Below are 27465 nucleotides of genomic sequence, written 5' to 3'. Positions count from 1 at the left end.
TTGAAGAACTAAGTTTTCTGTAAGGCACAGTAAATATTCATTTATATTAACATTATTATTTTGTATGTGTTCTGAAAAATTATCCACATTGGCTGTGAGGACTCAGTTATTAGTGGATTAAGTCATATTCCTTTCAAAGTTTAATTTTTCTGGTGCACCGCCATGCTTGAGATTCTGATTTAAACGTGGGAAACAAATTAACATGTTATTAACTAGAGACATATCAACACCATAGGTGTTAGAGTCTGCAGAAATCCCCTGGTCAGTAATGTGTTAGGGCTTCCCTGATGGCTAGGTGGGAAAGAATCTGCCTGCCAGTGAGGGAGACTCGGGTTCAGTCCTTGAGTTGGAAAGATCCCCTGGAGAAGGAAATAGAAACCCACTCCAGTATTCTTGTCTGAGAAATCCCATGGACAGAGGAGTTAGCGGGCTACAGTCCATTGGCTTGCGAAAGAGTCTGACACAATGACTAAAGATAATGTGTTAATTGTTTGATTAATTTTGTCTTACCTCTGACTCAAATACTGGTTACCCTTTCCCAGTCTTAAAATATTCTTTTGGATATAATGACTTATATCTTAGAGTTGTAAAGGCAGTAGGTTTGACAGTCAGAATTGGGTATATAATGTCTGGAGAGAAGTTCTGCAGAGCCAGCTTTTGGACTATGTGCCTATGGTCTCAGAGACAATACTGAGATGAAAAGACTTGAGGATTTTAAGTCTATAAAATTATAAAGCCATTTCTCATCCCAGCATTATATCCCTCAGATAGATTAAACATTTTACAACTATTTATAAAAGAGTAATTTGACACTGTAGTTCAGTTCACAGGACAATCATAGAACATTGGATCTGTAACTGTATTAAACTAGATAAAATGAATAGGTGCTAGGAGGGCTGTTCTAGATTAAAGGAGGCTACAGAGACATGACAATCAGGAAAGCAGAGTGTGAGCTTTGAGCAAATCCTTGCTTGAGGAAAATGCTATAAAGGTCATTTGGGGACAACTAGGGAAATTTAGAAATGGGACTGTATTCTCAAGATTAAACTCTTGAGAATGTTAGTGACACTCTAGTTGCAGAGAAGAATGTCCTGGATCTCCAGTTCAGGAGATGTCCTGGATGTCCTGAAATAAAGGGATAAAGTGTCAAAGTCTGAAGCTTTTTTCAGGTGTTTCAACAACGTTGTGTGTATGTGGGCATAGGTGGCGTAGAGTGGGGAGAGAAGGGAAGGGGAGATGGGGAAGGAGGGGAGGCCAAGGGTGGGCACATCTAACAGTGTGAATTAGTGATTTTGTGACAGTTCAGTTCAGTCGCTCAGTCATGTCCGACTCTTTGCAACCCCATGGACTGAAGAACGCCAGGCCTCCCTGTCCATCACCAACTCCCGGTGTCTACCCAAACCCATGTCTATTGAGTTGGTGATGCCATCCAGCCATCTCATCCTCTGTCATTCCCTTCTCCTCCCACCTTCAATCTTTCCCAGCATCAGGGTCTTTTCTAATGTGTCAGTTCTTTACATCAGGTGGCCAAAGTATTGGAGTTTCAGCCTCAACATCTGTCCTTCCAGTGAATATTCAGGTTTGATTTCCTTTAGGATGGACTGGTTGGATCTCCTTGTAGTCCAAGGGACTCTCAAGAGTCTTCTCCAATACCACAGTTTAAAAGCATCAATTCTTTAGTGCTCAGCTTTCTTTATAGTCCAACTCTCACATCCATACATGACCACTGGAAAAACCATAGCTCTGACTAGACGGACCTTTGTTGGTAAAGTAATGTCTCTGCTTTTTAATATGCCCTCTAGGTTGATCATAGTATTTCTTCCAAGGAGCAAGTGTCTTTTAATTTAATAGCTGCAGTCACCATCTGCAGTGATTTTGGCCCCCCAAAATAAAGTCTCTCACTGTTTCCATTATTTCCCCATCTATTTGCCATGAAGTGATGGGACCAGATGCCACGATCTTAGTTTTCTTAGTGTTGAGTTTTCACTCTCCTCTTTCACTTTCATCAAGAGGCTTTTAAGTTCTTCTTCACTTTCTGCTGTAAGGGTGGTGTCATCTGCATATCTGAGGTTATCGATGTTTCTCCTGGCAATCTTGACTCCAGCTTGTGCTTCATCCAGTCCAGCATTTCGTATGATATACTCTGCATGTAAGTTAAATAAGCAGGGTGACAGCATACAGCCTTGATGTACTCGTTTCCCGATTTGGAACCAGTCTGTTGTTCCATGTCCAGTTTAATACTGCAATTAGTGAATCTGAGCAAAAAATATATGGGCATTCGTTGCACTGTTTTTTTCAACTTCTCTGTGGATTTAAATATTTTCACAATAAAGATTGAAGGAAAATATAGTAAAGAATTTAATAAAGAGAAACTAAGTGTGGGAATATTTTCACAATGAAGATTGGGGGAAATATAATAAAGAGAAGATATGTATGGAAAAGCAGTAATTAAAATGATTTTTCATCACTTCCAAAACTCTAAAAGCCTGCTTGCTCTCTCGTTTCCATCTTTATTAAAATACTGAGTTTGATGATGACGTAGTTTTTAGTTGGTACACATAGATTCTATTAATAGAATATGCTCATTAAATGGCTCTATGTAGATAAATAATATTCTTTAGTATGTAAGAAATGAAGATTAGGAATGTGCAGTAGAAGGAAAAGGTGCATAATTCCAGGGGTCTACTGGGTTTCCTGTCAGCAGAAGCATTGTGTTTTCAGCTCGCTATGTATGTTTGTCCAGGGAGAGGGTAGGTGTGTTTACCAGTTTTGTTGTTCCCCTCAGTGGAGAATTTTGAGTATTTTCTAGGAAATATCTAGTTCAGTTTCATCTGTGCCAGGTGATACCTCATTTCAAACTTGGAAGGTAAAAATAGTTATTGTTTTTAAAACGAAAACACTTCTCAGGGTTGGCGAAAGGAGGAAGGAAAGAGGGCATGAACGTGAATGATTCTCCGAGTGTCACTTTGAGAATGCGTCTGCCAGCTTTGCTAAAGCTGCCTTCACCTTGTTGCTGGCTTCAGGCGTGTAGTAGGTGGCTGTGGGAAGGTTGATATCTCTGGTGACATAAAGAATACCGTTTGCCTCTTTATAGAGTCTTTATTCCTGCAGAAGACTAGAAGTCTGACTTGTTTAACAATCTTCTCTCTGTGACCCATATTCTTCCCCGAGCCAATTAGAAAATCTGAAAAGATGAGTTTAGAATTCTCCTAACCCAGCCTTTTCTGTGAGCAGAGGAAACTGTGTTTTTCAGGGCACTGTGTGACTTAGCCAAGGGGGCCAGTGCTAGTTTTTTCTGGCTTCTATTGTACATCATGGCATCATTCAAACAAGATGAAAAACTTCTCAGATCTTTTGTACATAGATCCTGAAAGAACGGATAACATTTAATGTCATATGTCAAAATTATATATCGTACGTGGAGTTGTTTGTGGTGCATGCTTCTCTTTAGCTTGTGAACTGTAGGACAGGATTTTTGCCTGTTTTGTATACTGCCATTTCCTGATACCTACAATACTGGCTGGGACGTGACAGGCACCCACTCAATGCTGAATGAATGAATGATTGAACCAGAAGGCTAAGAATAGATTCATAGCTGTTCATGTCACAGGATTTCAGGGAAATAATGGATTGGCTAGAGGATCTCACCCCTATGTAACTAGCTTGTGGTTTAAGGTGAGCAATTAGACACTGGTTTCCTATTTAATTTCCAGTACTCCTGGGAAAAAGTAGTACACTAAGCTCGGACATCTTGTTGTAGTTTGTTGTTCAGTTAGTAACAAGTTGTGTCTGACTCTTTGCGACCCTGTGGACTGCAGCACTTTAGCCTTCCTTGTCCTTCACTGTCTCCAGGAGTTTGCTCAAACTCATGTTCTTTGAGTTGGTGATGTCATCCAACCATTTCATCCTCTGTCGTCCCCTTTTCATCCTATCTTCAATCTTTCCCAGCATCAGGGTTTTTTCTAATGAGTCAGCTCTTCAAATCAAGTGGCCAAAGTATTGGAGCTTCAGCTTCATGCTCATCTTAGTGATTTACTAACTTAATGTGAATGAGCAGATCCCCTTGAGAAGGGAAAGGCTTCCCACTCCAGTTCGCTGACCTGGAGAATTCCGTGGACTCTATAGTCCATGGGGTTGCAAAGAGTTGGACACGACTAAGCGACTTTCCCTTCACTTTCCCTAGGAATACTTTTTAATGGAAGAAGGGGTAGAACATGAATAAACACAGGAGAGTAAAGATGAAGTGCTGAAAAATAGGAAAAGATGAAATGTCAAGACAGACTCTGAGTGCATCATGATTTTGAACAGGGCAACTTTACTGCTGTGTGGGTTGATAAATCTTTGGAATGAATTGCATGGTAATATGTCTGTCAAACTTATTCACGGTTCTGTGACCCCAGGAATTGGTAACATGTAATCATCTGCAACTCAAGATGGGCAGGACTTGAATTTGGTCGATCTCTGGGTATCCTCAGGACTGTGTGTGGGCCCTCCTGGAACATTTTAGTGGAGTCAGCTTTTCCTCTCTGGAGAGTGTGTTGACCTCATAGCTCAAAATGCTATCACTTTATGTGCAGTGCATTGTATATATGCCAATTATGTGTAACAGTGTTGCCTCAGGAAACCTGATTGAAAAGAAAAATACACACTAAGCGTCTGAGGAAATGTTGAGGATCAGATTCATTTATTATGTGCAGAATTCTAGTTTAGGTAGAAAGTTGTCAAAATCATGGATCCAAAATGATAAATTCAGCACCTCAGAATAGCTACTAGAGAACAGACAGCTTCTAGCCTCGTATCTGACACATAATAGTTATTTAATAAATATTTGTGGAGTGTGGGGCAAGAGGGGAAAAGACAGAGGGGGGTTTTTTTGCATGTGCCTGGTTGGTCATTTAAGTTGTGAATACAACCAAGACTCGCAGTTCCATGAATTGTTTATATTTTGAGTCTTGAGATGTTCTCCTGACAGCTGTTACTGCCTTCTAGATGTGTGTACCTGGTGACTATGTACACAGTGGGAAAATGAGTAAATCTGTGTTCAGAAGAAAAGTAATTTACAAAAGAGAAATGGAAGACTGCAGTTAACGATTTGTGCATGCCACTTTACCTCCTTGTGTGTCAATTTCCTCATTTGTGGAGTAGTGACATATTTACTTCATAGGGCTGGTTGGTGAGGCTTAAAAGAGATAACCTCTGAAAAGGCATTTGCATATGGTGGTGCCTGGCACATTGGCTCCATAGGAGTGTTAGCTCTTCCTGCTGGGGGCCATGTTTATAGAGATGTAATGCTGAGAGCAGCGAATTTGGAAAACTCAGCAGTGGCCACAGGACCAGAAAAGGTCAGTTTTCATTCCAATCCAAAAGAAAGGCAATGCCAAAGAATGCTCAAACTACCACACAATTGCACTCATCTCACATGCTAGTAAAGTAATGCTCAAAATTCTCCAAGCCAGTCTTCAGCAATACATGAACCGTGAACTCCTTGATGTTCAAGCTGGTTTTCGAAAAGGCAGAGGAACCAGAGATCAAATTGCCAACATCCGCTGGATCATGGAAAAAGCAAGAGAGTTCCAGAAAAACATCTATTTCTGCTTTATTGACTATGCCAAAGCCTTTGACTGTATGGATCACAATAAACTGTGGAAGATTCTGAGAGAGATGGGAATCCCAGACCACCTGACCTGCCTCTTGATAAATCTGTATGCAGGTCAGGAAGCAACAGTTAGAACTGGACATGGAACAACAGACTCCAAATAGGAAAAGGAGTACGTCAAGGCTGTATATTGTGACCTTGCTTATTTAACTTCTATGCAGAGTACATCATGAGAAACGCTGGACGGGAAGAAACACAAGCTGGAATCAAGATTGCCGGAAGAAATATCAATAACCTCAGATATGCAGATGACACCACCCTGGTGGCAGAAAGTGAAGAGGAACTAAAAAGCCTCTTGATGAAAGTGAAAGAGGAGAGTGAAAAAGTTGGCTTAAAGCTCAACATTCAGAAAACGAAAATCATGGGATCTGGTCCCATCACTTCATGGGAAATAGATGGGGAAACAGTGGATACAGTGCCAGACTTTATTTTTTTGGGCTCCAAAATCACTGCAGATGGTGACTGCAGCCATGAAATTAAAAGACATTTATTCCTTGGAAGGAAAGTTTTGACCAACCTAGATAACATATTCAAAAGCAGAGACATTACTTTGCTGACTAAGGTCTGTCTAGTCAAGGCTATGGTTTTTCCTGTGGTCATGTATGGATGTGAGAGTTGGACTGTGAAGAAGGCTGAGCGCTGAAGAATTGATGCATTTCAACTGTGGTGTTGGAGAAGACTCTTGAGAGTCCCTTGTACTGCAAGGAGATCCAGCCAGTCCATTCTGAAGGAGATCAGCCCTGGGATTTCTTTGGAAGGAATGATGCTAAAGCTGAAACTCCAGTACTTTGGCCACCTCATGCGAAGAGTTGACTCATTGGGAAAGACTTTGATGCTGAGAGGGATTCGGGGCAAGAGGAGAAGGGGATGACAGAGGATGAGATGGCTGGACGGCATCACTGATTTGACGGACGTGAGTCTGAGTGAACTCCGGGAGTTGGTGATGGACAGGGAGGCCTGGTGTGCTGTGGTTCATGGGGTCGCAAAGAGTCAGACACTACTGAGCGACAGAACTGAACTGAAGGCTGAGAGAGTAGATCGGAGCTTAAGTCAGTAGATGAAGTACTGTCCAGTGGGAAAAGGACATATGGGATCTTGTGAAGTGACAAGAAATCTTGTGTTTAATTAACGTGAAAGTCATTAATTGATGAGAATGATGGGAAACTGGTGCAGAGAGGTGGAAGTGCAGCATCTTGTGCACATAGATCTGTCCTGACCTTCCTGGAGGGATCAGTACAGAGACCTCTTAGTTCCTTCATTTCCCATCACTGAACAGTAGGGTTTAATTTTATTTGTGCTTTTAGTGAAGTGATTTGAGGTCCAGGGAAACCTGCTGAGGTGATAGTGTAGGAAAGAACTTCAGAAAGGTCAGATGGAAGACAGATATGGGCCGCAGCAATGTGAATTAAACATTTTGTTTTTTCCTATGGGCCTTTCTCTGAATGAGGAATGATCCCCAGGATTGCTCCATCCATCCCAATGTTCTTTCAGAATCCTGACAGGAGTGGCTCCCTAACGGAAAACCAACCTGATAGAAACAGATGAGCTAGCTGGTTGTCACTGTATCTCAAATGGTCTCCCCCGTAGGTAGCCCTTGGATGGGAACTTCCTTAAAACATTCCAGGAAATAGACCATTGTTAACACATTTGGAAAACAAGTATGTATTATTCATTCAGTAAACTAGATGTGTTTATGGGAGCTTAGGTGAATTGAAATGTAATAGGAAATTAAACGCTATGTCATATGATAATCTAAACCATTAGGAGGTTAAAAGTTATTCCAGAACTTCAGGCGATTCTGGTGTGTCATTGGAGGTGCATCTTTGGTATTTTCTTAAGGTACCATTTCCAGAGTGTATGGGGGAGCCTGTGCATGTTTGGGAGCAGGAAGAATATGAGGATTCTCCGTGCCTTCCTCCCAGTTTGATTGTAAACCTAAATATGGTCTGAAAATCTTTTTTAAAAAACATTATTGTAGAGCTGAGAAAGACCTTGGAACTCATCCAATCCAACTCTTTACTTTAAAAACATTAGAAACCTGGGATGAGATATAAGCTGTTTCTTTTCCCAAAAATTACATTGTAAAATACAGAGTTTATCTTGATACCTGAATATTTTCTACCCTATAACACGTTTTTCTTTGTTTTAAAGTAGCTTGTTGGGTATCTAAGTGAAGAACATAGCTCTACTGTGACATACCTATAATGTTGTCTTTATATATTGTATTTACATATACAAGGCCTCCCCTCACAAATGGGAAAGACTCAATTAGATAAAGATATCAGATATGGAAATCCTTTTATTCCATAGCCTGGAAATCTCATATTTGTCCACTGGTCATATCCTCTTAGGGGCTTCCCTGGTGGCTCAGAGGTTAAAGCGTCTGCCTGGAATGCAGAAGACCTGGGTTTGATCCCTGGGTCGGGAAGATCCCCTGGAGAAGGAAATGGCAACCCACTCCAGTACTCTGGCCTGGAAAATCCAATGGAGGGAGGAGCCTGGTAGGCTACAGTCCATGGGGTAGCAAAGAGTCGGACACGACTGAGCAACTTCACTTCACTTCACTTCATATCCTCTTCCTGGCATTTTTGGTGATGCTCTTGTCTGTGATATCACTCAATGACTGTATTCATGTGAGAAAGGAGCACAGGAACTCAAGGAGCAAGTGATGATTGGTGGTTCCCTCCACCTCTCAGCTCATTCACAGATCTGCTGATGGGAACATAAGAGACATCACCACCACCAGCAACATCACTTACTTTGTGCTTTAAAGATTGCAACATACATTCACAAGTTATGTAACTTTGTTATCACAGCTATCATTTACAGCAGATAATATGTACTCATTTTGCTGTATACAAGTATATCAAATCAGCCCATATACCTGAAATTGAAACAATGTCATATGATATTTACATCTTACTAAAGTTGGAGAAAATAATATTACTAGCCTAACATTAAAGATGTGAGAAGCAGAATTCAAAGAAGCCAGTGAAAGGATGAGGTTAAACTCAGATCTTCTGAGTCTAAAATCTGTGCATAGTATTATACAATATAATATAAATCCTTGTTGTGGAAGCTTCACAGACTGCATGGGTATGTAAGAATAAAAAGAGCAGGTGATATATAATGAAGGAGTAGGTCACATACGAGAGTACCTGACCTGTTGCATAGTTATATTTGAGCTGGAGTTGAGGGATTATCAGCCTTTGTGCCTCTGAATATATTTGGAACAGTCACCCAGGAAGGCTTTTTGGAGATGATACCTAGAGGAAGTTTGGGATGGTTGAAAAGAAGTGTGGTTACACCAGAGCTGCAGAACAGGATTAAAAAGGCAGTACTGCCTTTAAGATAAATTGTTGGCACATCTCTGCACCTTTGCTCCAATTCAAACTTTTATGGGTTTAAGAATCACAGAGCTAAGGGGTAAACTGAGCTAAAAGCATCTGAATTTCAGGAGCTTAGTGTTTTTGGAAACCTGCCTCCATCCTTCAGCAGGGCTTCCTCTGTGTTGGTTTCTGTTGGGTAGAAGCAGAGACGATTCACTCATGTTCTGCCAGCTCAGCAACCCTGGGAGAGTGACCCTCATTCTTGTCCTTTCCAACAAGAATCATGCTGCTACTCCTCTGTGGTCTGATGTCGGTCACATGGCCATTCTTAAATCAGTTACTTGGGACTGGATCTATGTGATGACCACACCCTGTGGTGTTGTGACTCTCTCAGCCTTCCCCAAACTGCTGGGAGCCTGAGGTAGGTGGGGTTAATTCTTCAAAGGAAACTTGAGCTGTGGTTACCAAAGAATGAAGAAAAGGTTCTGAGGCACCAAATACAATAATAAGGTTTAAAAATATATTTTAGGGGCTTCCCTAGCAGTCCAGTGGTTAAAACTCCATGCTTCCAATGCAGAGGGCATGGGTTTGATCCCTGGTCGGGGAACTTAAGATCCTACATGCCATGAGGAGATATATATATAAGAATTCTGATTTTATTTTCCTTTTCTAAAAGTGGGGGAAGGAAGATGATCTCTTTTAAGGCCTAATTCAGAATACAGTAGTAGAAAATGCTCCCTGGTAGAATAAAAGTCTTAACAAAACTTGAAACAGTAACCTTGAGAAAAATCAGGGCGTTAAAGGAGACAAGGGCTTAGGCACTGTGCAGATAGAAATCATAATGCTACCCGCTTCAGGCCCCAGGAAAGCCTAGCTTGTGGTAATCATAACCATGCTCTTGCATTGAGCTTCAAAAATACATTGGAGGAAGAATTGAGAGATTTATTAATCAGGCTTCCACTGGTATTTCTTTCTACCATTCACAATTTAAAATTGAGAAGTCAGGAATTGAAAGAATCTGGGTCTCCACTAGAATACTGACTGAACACCAAGCCCTTTACTTTATTCTGACTCTCAGTCAAGGTTTAATACATAACAATGGTTTGTCTAAATAACATTGCTGTAGTTCTCAGTAATTGTTAACAATAATAATGCATAAACAATTTTCTCTTCAGACTCAAATACTTTTTTATGCAGATAATTGCTATTTCCTTTATCCTAAAATACATGTTAGATCTTTGCCAGTGGAAATTGAGACATTGGAACTGAAATTAGCAGAAAGCTTTAAGTCCAATAAAGGTATTTAGTCTCAGGAAATATTTAAAGTATCTACAAACGTTGTTTTATTTTTTTCAACAGCTCAGTTTATTCAGTTAGTCTTTTAAGCCAACAAGTAAACCTTCAGCCTTAACAATCACAGCTTCATTATTATTACTTATCAGATTTGTGCTTGGTCCTTTAAATCTGTCTAAATTGTTCTACAATAATTTCTTGTCCACAACTTGTGTGGCCTCAGGTTTTAAAACAAACTGAGATTCTTACTGCCAATTCCTGACTGCTGTAGTATTTGTAGTAATTGGATGCTAGTGGTTGGAGGTTTAGGAAAGATTTGAGAATAACTGGTTCCAAAAATATCCGTGTGTGTGTTTGTGTGTGTTCTCTTGCCTGTGTGAATATGTTGGAGTAGGAAGATGATATATTTTGATTAGGCATTTGACTTTGTTCAGAGTGTTCTTTGGAAAACCTACAGCATTTAGTGGGATTATATAGTCTGTAATAACTGATAAAACCATGGAGGGTTAACAATTCAGGTGACAGATTATCTCCCATTCAGTGGATGCTGATTTGCGGACAGATATTTCTCCCTGTTTTGAAGTAGTTCCCCAGGCACCCTCTCTTGAATCTCTTCCACCAGGCAGACAGATGAGAATGAAAAATAAATTCCACATGTGATTTAGTTTAGGGTTTTGTGCGTGTGTGTGTGTGCGTGTGTCTTTTCTGCTTGTGCGAGCTGTTTAAGCTCAGTGGAAATTCATTAAAAAAGACTCATTGTCTGGTTTTCCTGATAGCATCAACAGGCCCTTTTTCTCTCCTGGTGCAGGAGGACATCCATTACCTTGTAGGGCCTGACTGCTAGGATTGTTCTCAGAGTTCAGGACTGTTGAACCACAATGGGCTCTACCAGGCTTTGTGGCCTTAATAAGCCCCTGTTATTGGCTTTTCAAATATTGGTCTACCTATCAAGCCTGGCCGTGTGTCAGGAGAGGGGAGGCTTTCTTTAGAGCCACCACTGATGGATCACATGCTTTTTCTCAAGAGAGCAAACAAGCACTTTTTTGTTTAGGCTCAGTAATACTTGGCAAAGAAATACAGCTGCGATTATATATCCTAGTTCTCGTTCTTTTCTCCCATCTGAGTTTCACTCCCCTCACCCTCAACTTTACATAAAAGCAGCTAGCATTGGATCTGAAGTAAATGTCATGAATGAATAATAATTTCTTTCATTTACACAGTAATTAAACCTGTTGAATGCTGACTTAATGCTTTACTGCACTCTAATTTGACTGGAAGATTTGGCCTTTGTGAATTCACAGAAAAGGGAAAAAATAGAAATTAAATTCCTACTGAGACTATTATAGAGGACATTTTTCAGAGGAGTTCTTCCTCCTCCTGTTTCTCTTCATCTCGTGTTTGCCCTCTGCTTCCTGGGATACTTAATACTTGAGAGGTGTTTGCAAATCATTCTTCAGTTTTTATGCCCAGCGGTGACCACAGCCAGGCGCCTCTGGGTCAAGGCGCTTGGCTGCCACTGCAGACGGAAGGCCGAGGGCCTGGTCTGCTGCCTCAGCAGAATTGTTGCTGCTGGTCTTCTGGAGCATTTGAGTTCTTTCTGGCTAGTTTCTACACTCCTTTCCTTCTTAACCCATAGAATTCCAGTTGGTGAGTCCTTCCATCGGTCTTTATGATCATGCTTGACATGACCTATGACAGCCGAAATATGCCTGAAAGCTAATAGATACATCCAACCCAGCAGTGTTTTGGGAATCTGTACCACTCTACTGGAAATTGCAACCCAGTCCAGTATTCTTGGAGAATCCCATGGACGGAGGAACCTGACAGGCTACCGTCCATGGGCTCACAAAGAGTCGGACACGACTGAGCGATTTCACTTTCACTTTCACCACTCTACTGAAAATTTATGCCTGTGTACAGTCTGAGTCACTCAACTTGTCTTTCCCAGAGTGTCTCTCAGGTGGGTCCACTTTGTTTTGGAGGAAGGTATTTTACAGTTTTCATCATCTTTCACCGTGAGGACTAACTGGCCATTTTAATAACGACTTCATTCCCAGAGCTCCCTCCTCAGGAGTTTATAAGTTCCCTCTGCGATAGTCTCTGACCGTGAGAGGGCCCTGCTGTTTACCTGTTGAGTAGAGATTGTTGGAGGCACTGTGTCTCCAGAGGCAGTGTAGGCAGGAACTCTGGCCCCGCCTTCCCAAAGCTGCAGCAGACACTGTACAGAGGACCACCTTACTGAGGGCCGTGCCATAGGGGGCCTGTTCCCTGCACTCTCTCCTCACAGGAGCTGGCCTCGGGGCCCAGTGGCCGAGCCTCTGACCTCTGACTCTGAGAGAGAAGTCCCGTTGTGTTTTGTGCAGGTTGTGAGCTGTGTGGGTTGTGGATGGCACTGACGGAGTCTGTGGGTGTGGATACCTGGCACATAGCCAGTCGGTAAATGTTAGTCCTTACCCACATCTGGAGACAAAGAGAACACAGGTGTTTAAGTTCCTCACATACTCCCCTCGTCACTATCCAGGGCCAATGTTTATGTGACTTAATTTTCTTTTCTGTCCCTTCTTCCTCCTGCCCACTCTTCTTCCTTCCCTCCTTCTCAAAAGTTACACCTGACTTATTCAGATCATATTTTTCCTTCATGGAAAGTTATAAAAACTTAAAAAAATTGTATTCTGTTATATATTTTTAACATACTTTTCAACTGTATTTGTTAAAATGCAGTTGGAAGCATAGATGTCATAAAGATAAAACCTGTTACTCATTAACTACGTTAAATAGTTTATGATTGTGGATTCATTTCAAACACATGAATCTAGGCAGATCCCTGCCTAGATTAATCCATATTCTCTCTCTCTATATATATATATATATGTGTGTGTGTGTGCACATATATATACATAGTTATAAACATAATTTATACGTAGTTATAAACATACAGTTGTTTTCTATTTTGCCATTGAGTGCTTACTTTGTGCTAGTTCCTATGATAAATGCTTTTAATGCTTTGTTATGTTTATTAGATCAGTTTCTTATACTGCTTGATTGTAAGAATTTTTGTAAGGTACCTGTGAAAAACTACATATTTCTTAACCTACCCCTGACTACTGAATCTGAGTATTAGAATAAATCTTGAGTTTTCCAATCTGGCTCCATGTGGAAATAACCTGAAACTCGAAATTTTAAACAAACTCTACCCCAGTCCATTTAAACTGTTTGCAGGGCAAGCCTGTGACCTTTAAACTCCTCTGGTGACTCTTATACTTCAGTGGTAGGTATACGGATAGGGTAGAGATTTAACAGTATAGGTGGTGCTTATTATCTGAAACTAGAAAATGAACTTTAGTTCATTTAATCCTTACAATAACCCATGAGGCACAGCTGGCATTATCCCTATTTTCAGATGAGAAATCAGAGTTTTGGAGAGACATGGGGTACTAGTATCAAGAATGGGTCACTTGTTCTTTTAAATCTTATAGTCTAACAGTATACATAGTATTGCCATGTGCTTGAAGATGCACGTATCTTTTTATTTGATGATCACAAACTACGTATGAAATGTTGGTTTAGGCATGGAATTAAATTGACTAACTCAGTCTGCCTCAGAACCAAGTACTTGTTTGCTAAGTTCTTTTGTATATAGATACCTGCAAATAGACATCAGAAGTCCATTTTGTAAAGTCAGTGGCAAAGAGGATGAGCTTGACATTTGGGATTTGTTACTGACTCACAGACTTGGTGGACTTTGAGTGACTTAGAGGTCAGATACAGTTTAATATTCTGCCATTTCTAGAGATTTTTCTGTGAAACAGTTCGGTTTGTATTTCATGATCCCCACCTTCTCAGCCATGAATTTCTTTTTGAATGCGTCCCACTCCACCTCTTGTTTTCAAGTGGCTTTGTTGCAGGTGCTGTGAATGCAGAGTGACTTGGTTATTCTTTCTCTGTAGAAAGGATGACAATGTGGAGCCAATTTACCTCCAACTATAAATATGACCACATTCACATTTTAAAAAACACGTCCCATAATTCTAAGAGCTCTCTGAGGTGGGAGGAGGGGAACCTATGTCTAGCCTTCTAAATGGATTTTGCCCTTCAGTTAGAACCCAGGACTTTTCCATAGTTTTCATGTATTTGAGCAACTTCCTTAAAGGTGCTTGGCTCTTGGATTGGAAATGACTGATTTGACTCTTACAGTGGTTTAAGTATCCATGCTTGTGCTTCCGTATGTGTGTTCGCTTTTTAGCGAATATTTCTCAAACTCCTGCCACGTGTCAGGTGCAGCTCTAAATAGCGGGGTGATGATGTCCAAACCAAGCAGGGAAAATATGCTGTCACTGAGCTCAGGTTCTAATGAATAATGCAAGGAAAAAAAGTTCAGCACATAAATCTTAAAGTGTTTTGGAAGGTAAAAATTCCAGATAGAAAGCATGTAAAGAGGAAAATCTCTCTATCATAGTTGGAGAATAGTGAATTTTTTAATAAGACAGTCAGGTTGGACCTTACTGAGGGAACTTTAAGCCAAGATTTGCTGGAGGTAAGGGAGGAGTAAGCCATGCAGATATCTGAGAGAGGTCACTTCAGACAGAAAACACCTCCACTGTCACCTCTCCTCAGTGTGCAAAGCTGAGCAAGGAGACCTGGGTTCTGTAAGATGCGTCTTATGTGAAATTTTGCCATTAGCAACTACACGGATCAACTAGCAGGGTGTTATGCTAAGTGAGATACGTCAGAGAGAGAAAGACAAATACTGTTTGATAGCACCTATTTGTATTTATTATATACAAAATCATACACAAGCAAATGCAAAACTCATGCCCAAATTGTTCCTACTATATCAGTTGCATTGCAACATTTTTTTTTAAGAATTAGCTTAATAATAACTCTCTGTACATAGAGATATGATCAGTCTAATATAATGACAGAAGTACAAACAATAAAATGAGTATAATTTACAAAGGAGAGAAATGGCAGGAGTTAGTCAGAAGAGGCAAACAGTGGTGGGATCAAAATGATTTTTGTATCCTGTGTCACTCACTAGGCCCTCAGATTGTGCTGTAATCATACTGTTCTCTATTCTGGTTTCTAAATGTAAAGAGCTAAGTCAAGTTTTTACAGATAAAAATGTCAGTCCTGTCCAGTTGTACAAATTATTAATAAATTTAGTCACAAAATTCAAAGAACAGCAGTGGAAGGTCTAATCCTAATGCACAGTAGAAAATACCTTTCTGGGCTCTCATCTCAGAGATGAGGCATTTGCCTTCTTCACCCAAAGGATGATGTGGGAATTGTTTGGAATGAAGAGGCAGGGGAGAGATGTAATTCAACATTGTATTCTCCCATCATATTCTTATTCCAATGGAGAGATGTATCTTTTCTATCTTTTGCTCAAATTATCGAACACAAATTGGAGCAAGGATAATAAAACCAGATGACTAGGAGAGTCCCGTCTGCCCCCTCACCAACCTTTCTCTCTTCAGTGTCGTTTCTACCCATATTAGCAGATGGCACCAGTTCTTGGCCAGTGTCTCTAGTTATCTAAGGGATTGTTCTTTTGCCCGCCTCCTTTAATACAACAGCAGAAAAATTGGTCATGACTCACTCTATGCCCATTGGCCAAGGCTCTGATTCCTGAGAACTAGACAGAAGCTTGGAATTCAACCAAGCCTTCTGTAATGCATTATGATGATCTGCCTGACAGAAGAAAGCTGGGTTGATTTAAACTTGAGCTTTTATATACAGGAAGGTTTGTTCAGTGCTGGCTAGAAAAAGCTAATAGTAACAAATCTCAAAAACCTTAAAAAAGAAAAAGCAGAGGCTTTCTTGAGTTTTGTTCTGAGAATACTGGTTACTTCTAATGGTGAGTGGTGTAGCGCTATATGATGCAAATTGCAGGACTCAATAGTTCGAATTCTGCATTTGACCTCTCTGTAAAGGAAAATGAGCTTCTAACTAAACACGGGAGAATGAGATTTGACAGATGACATAGAAGATGAAAGGTGAAAGAATAGGTTGTGAGGAGGGAGTATCTGTTTACCTGCAGAGAATGGAGTCCAGGCTCTTGAGGCCAGTGGGTTGTAGACTCACCATCATGTTTGAAGCAGTGTGTTTTGACTTTAGTAAAAACAGTGTAAGTAACCTTTTCTTTGGGTCCTGGACAGTATTTCAGAACAAGTGACAGTTGACTAAGCACTGAGAAAAAGGTACAGTCCTTACAGAAAGCCAGATACACCCCTCAGTTCTTTCTTTAGCAAGACTGTTGGACAGTAACTCTAGGGCATGTCATAGACACAGTTCATTTGGACTTCAGCAAGATTTTTGCCTTGTCTTCCTTGATTCTTTTGTGAACAATTAGAAAAATACAGGTTTGGTGGCATGATTATCAGGATTTATAATTTCATTATTATTTCACTGGTTAAGAACATTTGTTTCTCTCTGGATAGAACTAAGATCATTGCATAAATGTCTATTCTCTCTATTGTATTTAAATTTTGTCTTTGCAATGAAGCTATAGTTACAAATGTTTCAAAAGTAGTTCAGTTCAGTCGCTCAGTTGTGTCCTACTCTTTTGAGACCCTGTGGACCTCAGCACACCAGGCCTCCCTGTCCAGCACCAACTCCCAGAGTTCACTCAAACCCATGTCCATTGAGTCGGTTGAATCATAAATATGCTGGGTCGGAAAAACAGGACACAGCTGGATTTTGACTATCCGGGTAGTGACCAAATTAAGGTGAAAAGGTAAGGGTTAGGTAAACTTAGGTTCAAAACCCAGCCATGAAAAAAGAAAACAGAGAGGGGAGACACGATTTTCAGCTGACACATGTAGTGAGTCAGCAGTGTGTCTTTGGCAGTAAAACTACTGGTGTTTTTGAGTACCTTAATAGAAATGTAGAATGAAGTAGTGGGTGTATGACTGTTTTGTGTATGTTTGGGGAGGAGGGGATAGATAGGAACATTTGAAGTAAGTTTTCCCCAGCATCAGATAGTATTAATATTCACATTCTGCACATTTTGGTGTATTTGTAAATCACTGCTAATCTTTAAATTGACAAGATCCAAATAGCTGTGAAAATTCATTGGATTTAAAAGCTGCTTTGGCAAGGGGAAAGTAAAACTGTACTTAAAGAGGGATTTTTCAGAGAGTGGTTTTAAAGACATGTAACTTATCTAACGTCAAGTTAAAAAAATTTAAGTAGTTATAAGAACAAGTCCTTGTCGGGTGTATGAAAAACTTGGTAGACACGTGAAAGTTTGAGGAAACTTAACAGAAAGCAACTTTCAAGGTGTAAGGTATGAAGTTTGCATATATTATCATGTGATGAGTTTAAAAATGTCGTCCCATATGTATGTTTTGCTTACTGTGTGTGTGTCATATACCGTAAGCCATCAGAGATTCAGAACTTATAAATGGCATACTTCCTGTTTAGTAAAAAATAATTAGTTAAGGAGGAACTGGAAAAAGTTTCAAGGTTAACGGGATATGAAATTGATCAGCAAGGCAGATAAGAAAGGGCTTCGGAGTTTCTCATGCTTCGTTGGTAGAAATAGCAAAGATGAACTAGGATGAGAATCATGAGTCTGAGGTTTTGGCAGGCTTAGAAGCACAGCCTTTTAAAAATGATTTTTGGAAACTGCTCTTTATTACCCACTTACAACATCTTATTCAGATTTGTGGCACAGGTTCCTTATAGTTGTAAAATTCACCTGGTACTTAGAGATTATCATTCTAATTCATTACTTTTATCCTGGAAAACTGGGAGTTGATGGTTTGGGTACCTTGTAATGTGTTTGGATTTAATTTAGTTCACTAAGATTTTTATATTGATAGCAGCCTTCCCCAGGGTCTGTAATACCCTGGAGGTAAAGAACATCCTTGATCTCAGCATTTCTTTAGGGCCTGGCCCTTTGCCGCGCACATAGTAGGCACCTAATAAATATTTATGGAAAAGTATTGAGATAAGTATTAAGATCGAAATCCTCATCATACACAGTAGAAAATCAAGTCTCTGGTTGCTTGTGTGGTCCAGCATTTCAGAGCAGAAAGGAGCCTTAGAAGGGAACACATACAGCTCCTCTCTTTCACACATGGGGAGAGGAGAGTTCCTGAAATTGAGCAGGGGAGCTGCTGTCTGAATGTTGCAACTGGCATATTGTCTCAGGATTTATTGCTTATTTCTTGGGACTCAGGATGATTTGGAGAAAGTTGAATGTAGAAGGGAAAGTTGAATCAGTATCTTCAGGTCTGTGCCCATTTTTTCGTACCCTAGCACGCCTTCAGCATCCAGAATGCATTCCTCTGTAGTAGTTCCATCTCCGATTGAACAGGTAAGTTCAAACCCACAGTTTTGCTTTTATCTTTAAGTACTGTTTAACATTCAGGCACTACACCATGCAGTGCAGACACCAGTTAAAGGAACAATTTTGTAACCAGCCTGTTTGCTCTATATGCCTTGGTGGTGGTGGTGGTGGTGGTGTGCTGTGGCTGAGTCACGTCAGACTCTTTCCGACCTTGTAGACTGCAGCACACCAGGCTTCCTGTCTCCCGGTTTCCTCAGTCTTCCATCCATCGAGCTGGTGATGCTCTGGTGATGACATGTTGCGTGTCCCTGGCCAGCTGCTGGCTGGCTGACTGCATCATTTCGTTGAGTTACCTCATGTGATGCCGTTTCATATTTATGTTTGGTTCAGTCAACTAATGAAAAAATTATAATCGCACGTGAAAATTAAGTTTTGTTATATGGCTCTTAATTAAAGCATAGAGTTGAAATGAGCATCAAGTGGATTTTTTTTAATTACAGAGAATTTCATTAAATGTGTAAGTTAGGGTGCTTTCAACTATGAATGTTAGAAAACCTAACACAAACTTGCTTAACCAGTAAGGAAACTTACGGGTTCACCTCACCCAAATCCAGAAGTGGGGAGGGCCTCAAGTAGGTTAATTCTACTTGGTGTGTATCTGTCCTCAGAGACCTCATTTCTTTCTGTTTCATCTGTTTGCTTTCACAGTATCAGTGGCGTCCCTAAGCTATCTGTGCATAGTTATTAGTGGCAGTTGGGGCCTCACGCTTTGCTCATAGCTAATTGTGGAAATGTGGGAGTGTTGGCCAGGGAGATTGAGAGAGATTGCAGGGAAAATGACTTCTCTCACAGACAGAGTCAAAGATCTTCCCTCTGTCTCTGGACAAATTGGGACGTGAGCATAAAAAACTGTCCTTTTGGGTTGGCATGTCTGGATTGACTTGAGCCTGAGTTCCAGACCAATTGCTGACAGAGAGGATGAAAGGACTTTGATGGGCTTAACTAGTCCTGGAGCTGGAGTTATGTCCTCAAGGGCAAAGCCCCCACACAGTAGGGGAAGGGTAGAATGAAGGTTGGTGAGTCAACCTCAGTTGGGCTTTGAGTGGCTCTCAAACCAATGATCACAGTTGGCTAAATCTCTATCCACAACAGTACTGGTTTCCTCTGTAAAAAGTGTTACTCCAGACTGTCAAGATGAGAAAGGTACAGCCAAATGCATCAGTTATAGATTGCTCTCCTCTAACCATTGCTTGTGTTTTAACTTTGGTAAGTCAAGGAGTACGGAGTGAATGATTGTAAGACACTCTCCTTAAGGGAACTTGGGAATTGGTAGAAAAGCAGAAAAGAAACAATTGCTAAATAAGACTCCTTGTCAAATGTGCAGTTCAGGGATGCTGACTTGTAGGAATTCAAGTTGGGTTTTTGGAGAGAACACAGCCTCTCTGGTATCCCCCAGCATCACTGGAGTGGCTGCTTTCTTTCTTGCCCTGGGGTAAGTGAAGCATTTTGATAATAATTTAGTGCAGCATGGTTTACAATTTATAAAAGGTCACTTCAATCTAAAAACTTTCATCCACGCTCTGAGCTACGTAAGATCCAGCCCTGATCCTTAAAGGAGCATTTTGGGGAGAGTAAGGAAGGCTTATCCATTCTCCTCCGTTCTTGCTGCTCATTGTTTAGCCATGTGTTCTTTGTGCCTCTTTGCCTGGGCTCTCAAAACTGAAGAAATAAAGGACTTTCTGCTTACAGCAAGGTGAGACAGTGCTAGGTCTGTCAAGATCAAGGAAAATAAAAATAACAGGAAATTTAAAGTTCACTTTAGCAGATACCTTTACACCTTAGTCATCACAGACAGAGGGAAAGCCGAGAAGCTGAAGCAGTCCTAGCCCCCTGGTTGGGCAGCGAAGGAGCTGAAATAAACCAGGCGTGCTGATTTGAACTGTATTATGGTTTAACAAAAATTCTTTTTAAAAAGATGTGTCTGTGTGTTTGAGGGAGATGGAGAGTGCTGGGTATGAACAAGGGTGGTGGTGATATTGTTTAGTCGCTAAGTCATGTCCAACTCTTTGTGTCCTCATGGACTATAGCCCATCAGGCCTCTCTGTCCATGGGATTTCCCAGGCAAGAATACTGGAGTAGGTTGCCATTTCCTTCTCCAGGGAACTTCCCAACCCAGGGATCAAACTTGCGTCTCCTGCATTGCAGATGGATTCTTTACCATTGAGCCATCTGGGTGGGAAGAAGAAGTGAAGTGAAGTTGCTCAGTTGTGTCTGACTCTTTGCGACCCCATGGACTGTAGCCTGTCAGGCTCCTCTGTCCATGGGATTTGCCAGGCAAGAGTGCTGCACTGCATTGCCATTTCCTTCTCCAGGGGATCTTCCTGGCCCAGGAATTGAACCTGGGTCTCTCGCATTGCAGTCAGACGCTTTACAGTCTGAGCCACCAGGGAAGCCCATAATTGGAGGCAAGATGATATAACTGTCTTGAGGGACAAGTCTATGTTGGATGCATGACTGAAGTTATCACACAGCAGATTAGCACACTGTCTTAAAGGGCAAATAGAACTTTGACAGGTCAGAATGAAGGTATTTCAAAAACAGATAGTAGTTTGTATAAAGCCTGTAGAGTCCTAAAATAGGTAGTGTGGACATGCAGCTGCAGTTTGGAAGATAAAGACGCTTACTCCTTAAAAGGAAAGTTATGACCAACCTAGACAGCATATTAAAAAGCAGAGATGTTACTTTGCCAACAAAGGTCCATCTAGTCAAGGCTATGGTTTTTCCAGTGGTTATGTATACATGTGAGAGTTGGACTGTAAAGAAAGCTGAGCACTGAAGAATTGATGATTTTGAACTGTGGGGTTGGAGACGACTCTTGAGAGTCCCTTGGACTGCAAGGAGATCCATCCAGTCCATCCTAAAGGAGATCAGTCCTGGGTGTTCATTGGAAGGACTGATGCTGAAGCTGAAACTCCAATATTTTGGCCTCCTGATGTGAAGAGCTGACTCATTTGAAAAGACCCTGATGCTGGGAAAGATTGAGGGCAGGAGGAGAAGGGGACGACAGAGGATAAGATGGTTGGATGCCATCACCAACTCAATGGACATGAGTTTGGGTAAACTCCGGGAGTTGGTGATGATCAGGGAGGCCTGGCATGCTGCAGTCCATGGGGCGCAAAGAGTTGGACATGACTGAATGACTGAACTGAACTGAAGAGGACACAGGAAGATAAAGGATCCAGGTGTGTCTGTTGGGATCACAGCATGTCAAACCCAGACTAAAATATATACACGTTGTGGTAGGCAATAGTGAGCCATTAAAAAAATAAAAAAATGAATTTGGGACTTTGTTTAAACAGCACATGGAAAGAACAGTCTATATTTATTTTACTTTATTTCTTGTAAACTGAACAGTGAATACTGTTTGAGTTCATGGGAAAGACTCACTCTCTCAGAGAGGGAACTTTGGGAAACGTTCTGGAGGAATCCAATCTGAGTTGTAAAGGTTGAGCTGACCTGATGAAGGAGAACAGAGGGTCCACACACAAGACCACGTAGGCTGATGGAGCCTAAAGTGATGCAATGCCAGACATGATCTGTGACATCCAATAAAGTGTTAAATTTTACCCAATATAATTTTAGTATATTTTATGACCATATTCCAGAGTTCTAAGAAAACTGGTTTTGTGTCTTTAACACATGGGATAACGCTAAATGAGAATATTTTATTAACATTGTATGTCAGTCCTTTGAAATTCTGACATTGGGCTGTGCGTGTATCATTTAGAACATTTCTGACTCCATAAACCCAGAGTTTAAAGTTAGAGAAATGCGCGCATGTGGCAGTGCTAAGGGTCGTGGCTCAGGAAGCACCTCCCACTGTTTCCAAGTAGTCATTAAACGCCTGGGCCTCCCCATGCCCTAAACTCTGATCATCACAGAGATTTTATTCCTCAGCTCTTTAGAAGTTCTACTCCAAATCTAATGTTAGTTTATCTGCCAGATACGGAATCCAGAGCACATGGTAAGTATTATTTGAAATCGACAACTGGAAAAAGTTTCACAGAGGCTCACATGATGCTGTTTGTACTTTTTTTTTTCTTCCACAGTGACACTTAAAATTCATCCCACATTGCCTGTAGGAGAGAGAAGGAGGGGGAGAAGCTCTGTTGTTTGATAGCTTTGTATGTTCCTGCGAAGAAAGAGAGTGCTTGAAAAAAAGAAAGGCAGGCTTTCAGATGCTGTCTGAACAAAGATATGGAAATGTGAGACGAGGGCAGCATCTGGAGGTTTTCAAACACTGGAACACAGGCTGCACGCTTCTTTTGCTGTTGGAGGAGTGAAAAGCTGTTTCCTGTCATTTCCCATCTTGTCACTTCCAGGACCAACATCTTGCTACTTCTTGCACCAGCTGCTGTTGTGTTGTGTTTTTTTCCCTTCCCTCCACAGACAGATGGTACAAGAGCTTTGATAATGCTCCCCCCAGTTCTAAAGGAGCTTGCTTGTGTGGTACCTCTATAGAATGATCCTGTACCCCCGTCACTCACTTTACACCCCCATCACCCACTCCATCCTGTTAGCTGAAGGAAGCAGAGGGGATCCGGTGGAGGCTTTTAACAGCATGCTCTCTCATGTCTTGTGGAGATGCCTTATGGAAACCTCACCTCTTCCAGGGCAGCCCTTTTGTTTCTGAAGTTTCACTCCAACAAAGGGAAGAGGTGAAGAGTCAGCTTTGCTACCTTTGTCTCCGTAAGAACCAGGGATTTCTGATCGTGCTTGCTGTGTACTCTGAACCCAGAATAGGAGTTCTAACATCCTTATTTCCCTCCCTAGATTACAGCTAAGTAGAATTGGGCACAGGTGATGCACAGATGACCCTCGAACAACACAGTTTGGAATTGTGCAGGTCTACCGATTAGCAGATATTCTCTAATAAGTAGGTGCCACAGTACTGCATGATCCGTGGTTGGTTAAATCCATGGATGCAGAACCACTGATAAGGATGGCAGACTATAAAGTTAAACCTGGATTTTTGACTTTGTGCTTAGGGGTGGGAAGGTGGGGAATGTGTCGATGCCCCTAATTCTTACATTGTTCAAGGGTCTACTCTACTGTCATTTCAGAGGGCTAGATATTTATCTTCAATTGCTTTCTTTACACCCATTGATTTAAATATTTTTCTTGGGTTCCTTAGTGAGGATCAGGACTTAGAAATGCAGGATGCCTGAATAGATACATTGAGGAGATAATCATTGTAAACAACTTTGGTTTTGTTTAATTTTATTGTATTTATCATTACAAAGTAAACAACTGCAAGTATGGAGCTTCTCCCTTCTTTTCCTCAGAATGATAGCTGTTTTTCCAAGAAGTAACATACTCTTTGTAGAAAACTTACAAATCTGTTATAGAAGTAAAATTGTCTGTAATTCTGGAGTGATCACTGTTACCTTTTGTGTATTTCCTTGTAGACAGGGTCATGGTATATGTATTCCTCTCGTACACCAAAACAAAATGCTTTGGTCATTTGTTAGGGTGGATTTGGTGGTAGTGATAGTGGTGATGTAATGATGATAACTAATTTCATCCAACATTTATTATATAGCAGTCACTGTAGTACATGTTTTAAACACATTGCACATTTCAATTCTCATACCAGTCTAGAAGTGGAATTGAAAGTGAAAGTCTCTCAGTCATGTCCAACTCTGTGAGCCCATGGACTGTAGCCCTCCAGGCTCCTCTGTCCATGGAATTCTCCAGGCCAGAATACTGGAGTGGGTAGCCATTCCCTTCTCTAGGGGATTTTCCCAAACCTGGGTCTCCTACATTGCAGGCAGATTATTTATCACTAGCACCACTTGGGAAGCCCATTAATCCAAAAAGTAAGAATGAATTTATCTAATTTTAGACATGAGTAAAGTGGAGGCAGAGGAACACTGTGTAGTTTGCCCAAGGTCACAAACTGCATGTAAGGTGAAGTCAGGACTTGAATCTGGATGGTTTGTCCCTGAAACTCATGCTGTTTACTATTTGTCCATCTTTAAAAGTCTGAGTATGTTTAGGACATTTGGTACGTCTTGCCTCGTTTCTTGGGGGAGGGGGAAGCGGGCTGCTGTGCTGGGTTTCCTCTAGCTGCAGCGGGCGAGGGCTACTCTCTAGTTGTGATGTGCAGGCTTCTCGTTGTGGTGGCTTCTCTCGTTGTGGAGCACGACCTCTAGAGCGCGTGGACTCAATAGTTGTGGCTCCTGGGATCTGGCGCACAGGCTCGATGGTAGTTGTGGCTCAAGGGCTTAGTAGCTTCGAGGCATGGTGGGTCTTTCCAGGTCAGGGATTGAACTTGTGTCTTGTGCATTGGCAGGCGGATTCCTCACCACGGAGCCACCAAGGAAGCCCTGTAAGATTTTTTTTTTTTAATCAGTTCATATTTTCCACATTCATAAGATTGCTTATTGTGGTCTTGCTACCCTCAGATATCACCAGATGTGCTTTACCTTTATAAATGTTTGAAGTGAATGATCACTCATGTTTTCCATATCCCTTTTCTTACTAGAAAGATTGGACATTTTTCATGTGTTATTGATCATTTGTATTTCATCTGTAAATTCTTCTATCCTACTGCTTTTATTGACTAGTTAAATTTTTTGGAAATTTTACCATACATCAAATATGTTAACCCTTCATCTCATTGGTTTAAAATATGTTTCCTTCTGCTACTTACTTTCTCATTTTTGAACAAACTGCTTATATGACTGTTTTAAGTATGTACACGTCCATATATTTTTTCTGTATACCCCTTCCACATATCATCAATTTTAGCTTCTATTTTCCTTTATTTTATGGTTTTATTACTTGTAGCCAAGTCTTCAATTCATATCTGGAATTTATTTTAATATATGACCTGAGGTGAGACCCTGGTTTTATTTTATTATTGATAGGTAATCCTTTTTTGTTTTTCTAATCCATTTAAAAATTACCTTGTCTTATATATTTCACTCTTCTGTGGTGTACTTTACTATATATTTGTTTCTTTTACCTGTTACCATTTGTTTTAGGCTATTCTTTCTTACTAGTTTAGTATAAAGGATACAACTCAGGAACAGCCAAGCGGAAGCGATGCCTGGAACAGGTACGGGGCAGGGGTGCACAAGTCAGGGACAGGGGAGTGAAGATGCAGAGAGCTTCCACACCCGCCCCAGGCAGGCCATTCTGCCTGCACCTCAGTGCATTCCCCGACCCCGAACTTCTGAACCCTTTCGTTTGGGAGTGTTTGATGGAAGGTTTAGTACATCATGTGATCTGTTAAATCGCTGACAGTTGGTGTGAAGATCTCCAGCTGTCCTTCTCTCCCCTAAATTGGAGGTGGGGATAGGTACGGCTGAAAGTTCCAACCCTGTACTCATGCCTTGTCTTTTTGACAACCAGCCTCCCATCCTCCTGAGGCTGTTCGGGCATCTGCAGAAATTGTTTCAGAACCAAACCCAAGTGACACTCCTATCACTTAGGAATTCCAAGGCATTTAGAAGCTTTATGTCAGGAAACTATGACAAAAACCAAATACGTGTTTTATTACAGTATTGTAGAAAGTTCTGAATTTGTGGCAAATGAATAATTTGCTTACAGCACTGAGGTTAGACATAACATTGGTTGACACACAAGAGGGCTATATTCTTCTTTCTGAATTGCAGCAAATAACCTAGTAGTAACCTTAATAGTAACCTAGGTGATCCCAAAACTTTGATTTTATTTAAAGAAGAAAGTGCCTCTTGCCTTTCCCTCTGTGATTTTATACATATATTAGTATGGGCAGCAACCAGTAATAAGGATCTTCTATAATCAAAATGATGCCCCCTTATTTTTGAGTCTTGTTTTACAGTACTGAAAGTGTTTTGGGATGTACTTTTTTATTCAGTCTTAATGATAACCCTATGATGTAACTTGGTCCAAGGTGTTAAATCTGCTTTACATATGAAGAAAATGAGACTTGTACTAAAGTCTTTGCCCTCAGCCACAGGATTTGTAAGTTGTGGAACTGGGCTCTAGCTTAGCTCTCATGAGACCTGAGTTGGTATTTTGACTGGGTTGGTTCCAAGCCTTTCTGTTTGTTTAGTTTAGTTTAGTTTTTTTTTTTTTTTTTTTTTTTGAGAGAGATTTGCATATCTACCTTGTTCACCTTTAAAGTATTGAAAAATTGTAGTTAAGGTGCCTACCTAAAATGACCTGTCAAAATATTTTTTTTCAACTCTAAAGTACTATTCAAATGTATAGCTTTGTCTTTATTATTCCCTGGGGACTAACAGGTACTTGTTTTCCCTGTTCAGTGGTATATGATGGTAAGTAACAAAGATGTATTATTTGCAAGCTTTATTTTTTAAGGTATATTTCATGTGTAATGAAGGATATTTTTAACTAAAAGAAGAAGCAGTCTTCATTTGTCTTAGGTCAGTTGAAAGTAAATGATACTTGAGACAGAGTTGTCAGATTTGTCTTCTGCCCTCAGATTGCTAAACATGGTCTTTTCCTCGTGATCTTATGGAATAGGGTAAGAAGTTTGCATTTCAGTTTATAGCTGGTATTTTGGAAGTGTCGTATTCAGTTGTATTCAGGGTAGTGCCACGTTTCTGGTAGTCATGAAGGCTGTTTGCAAATAGCTCTTCTGTCTCTGTCTTCCTCTCTGGTCACATGGCCTTCTCTGGCTCCTTTAACTTTGGGAAGCCATATGACTTGTTTTACTAATAAAATGTGAGCATGACTCCTGGGTGTGTACTCTCTTTTCCTCTGTGTGTGTATGTTTAGTCACTAGACATGCTCAGCTCCTTGCAACCCTTTGTAGTGTAGCCCACAAGGCTTCTCTGCCCATGGTATTTTTCAGGCAAGAATACTGGAGTGGGTTGCCA

At 40.8% G+C, this 27465-nt stretch overlaps 1 protein-coding gene and 1 pseudogene across 1 annotated transcript in view; both read left to right on the top strand.

Annotated features, from left to right (window-relative positions):
- AUTS2 (activator of transcription and developmental regulator AUTS2) overlaps window positions 1–27465 on the top strand; it is a 1198451-nt gene that overhangs the window by 381553 nt on the left and 789433 nt on the right. The window lies entirely within an intron of this gene.
- On the top strand, window positions 20163–20677 carry LOC120878097 (annotated as a pseudogene).

Source organism: Oryx dammah, unplaced genomic scaffold, assembly GCF_014754425.2.
Source record: "Oryx dammah isolate SB20612 unplaced genomic scaffold, SCBI_Odam_1.1 HiC_scaffold_2, whole genome shotgun sequence".
NCBI lineage: Eukaryota > Metazoa > Chordata > Mammalia > Artiodactyla > Bovidae > Oryx > Oryx dammah.
The sequence above is the reverse complement of the archived record's forward strand: the minus strand, read 5'-3'. Positions and strand labels throughout refer to the sequence as shown.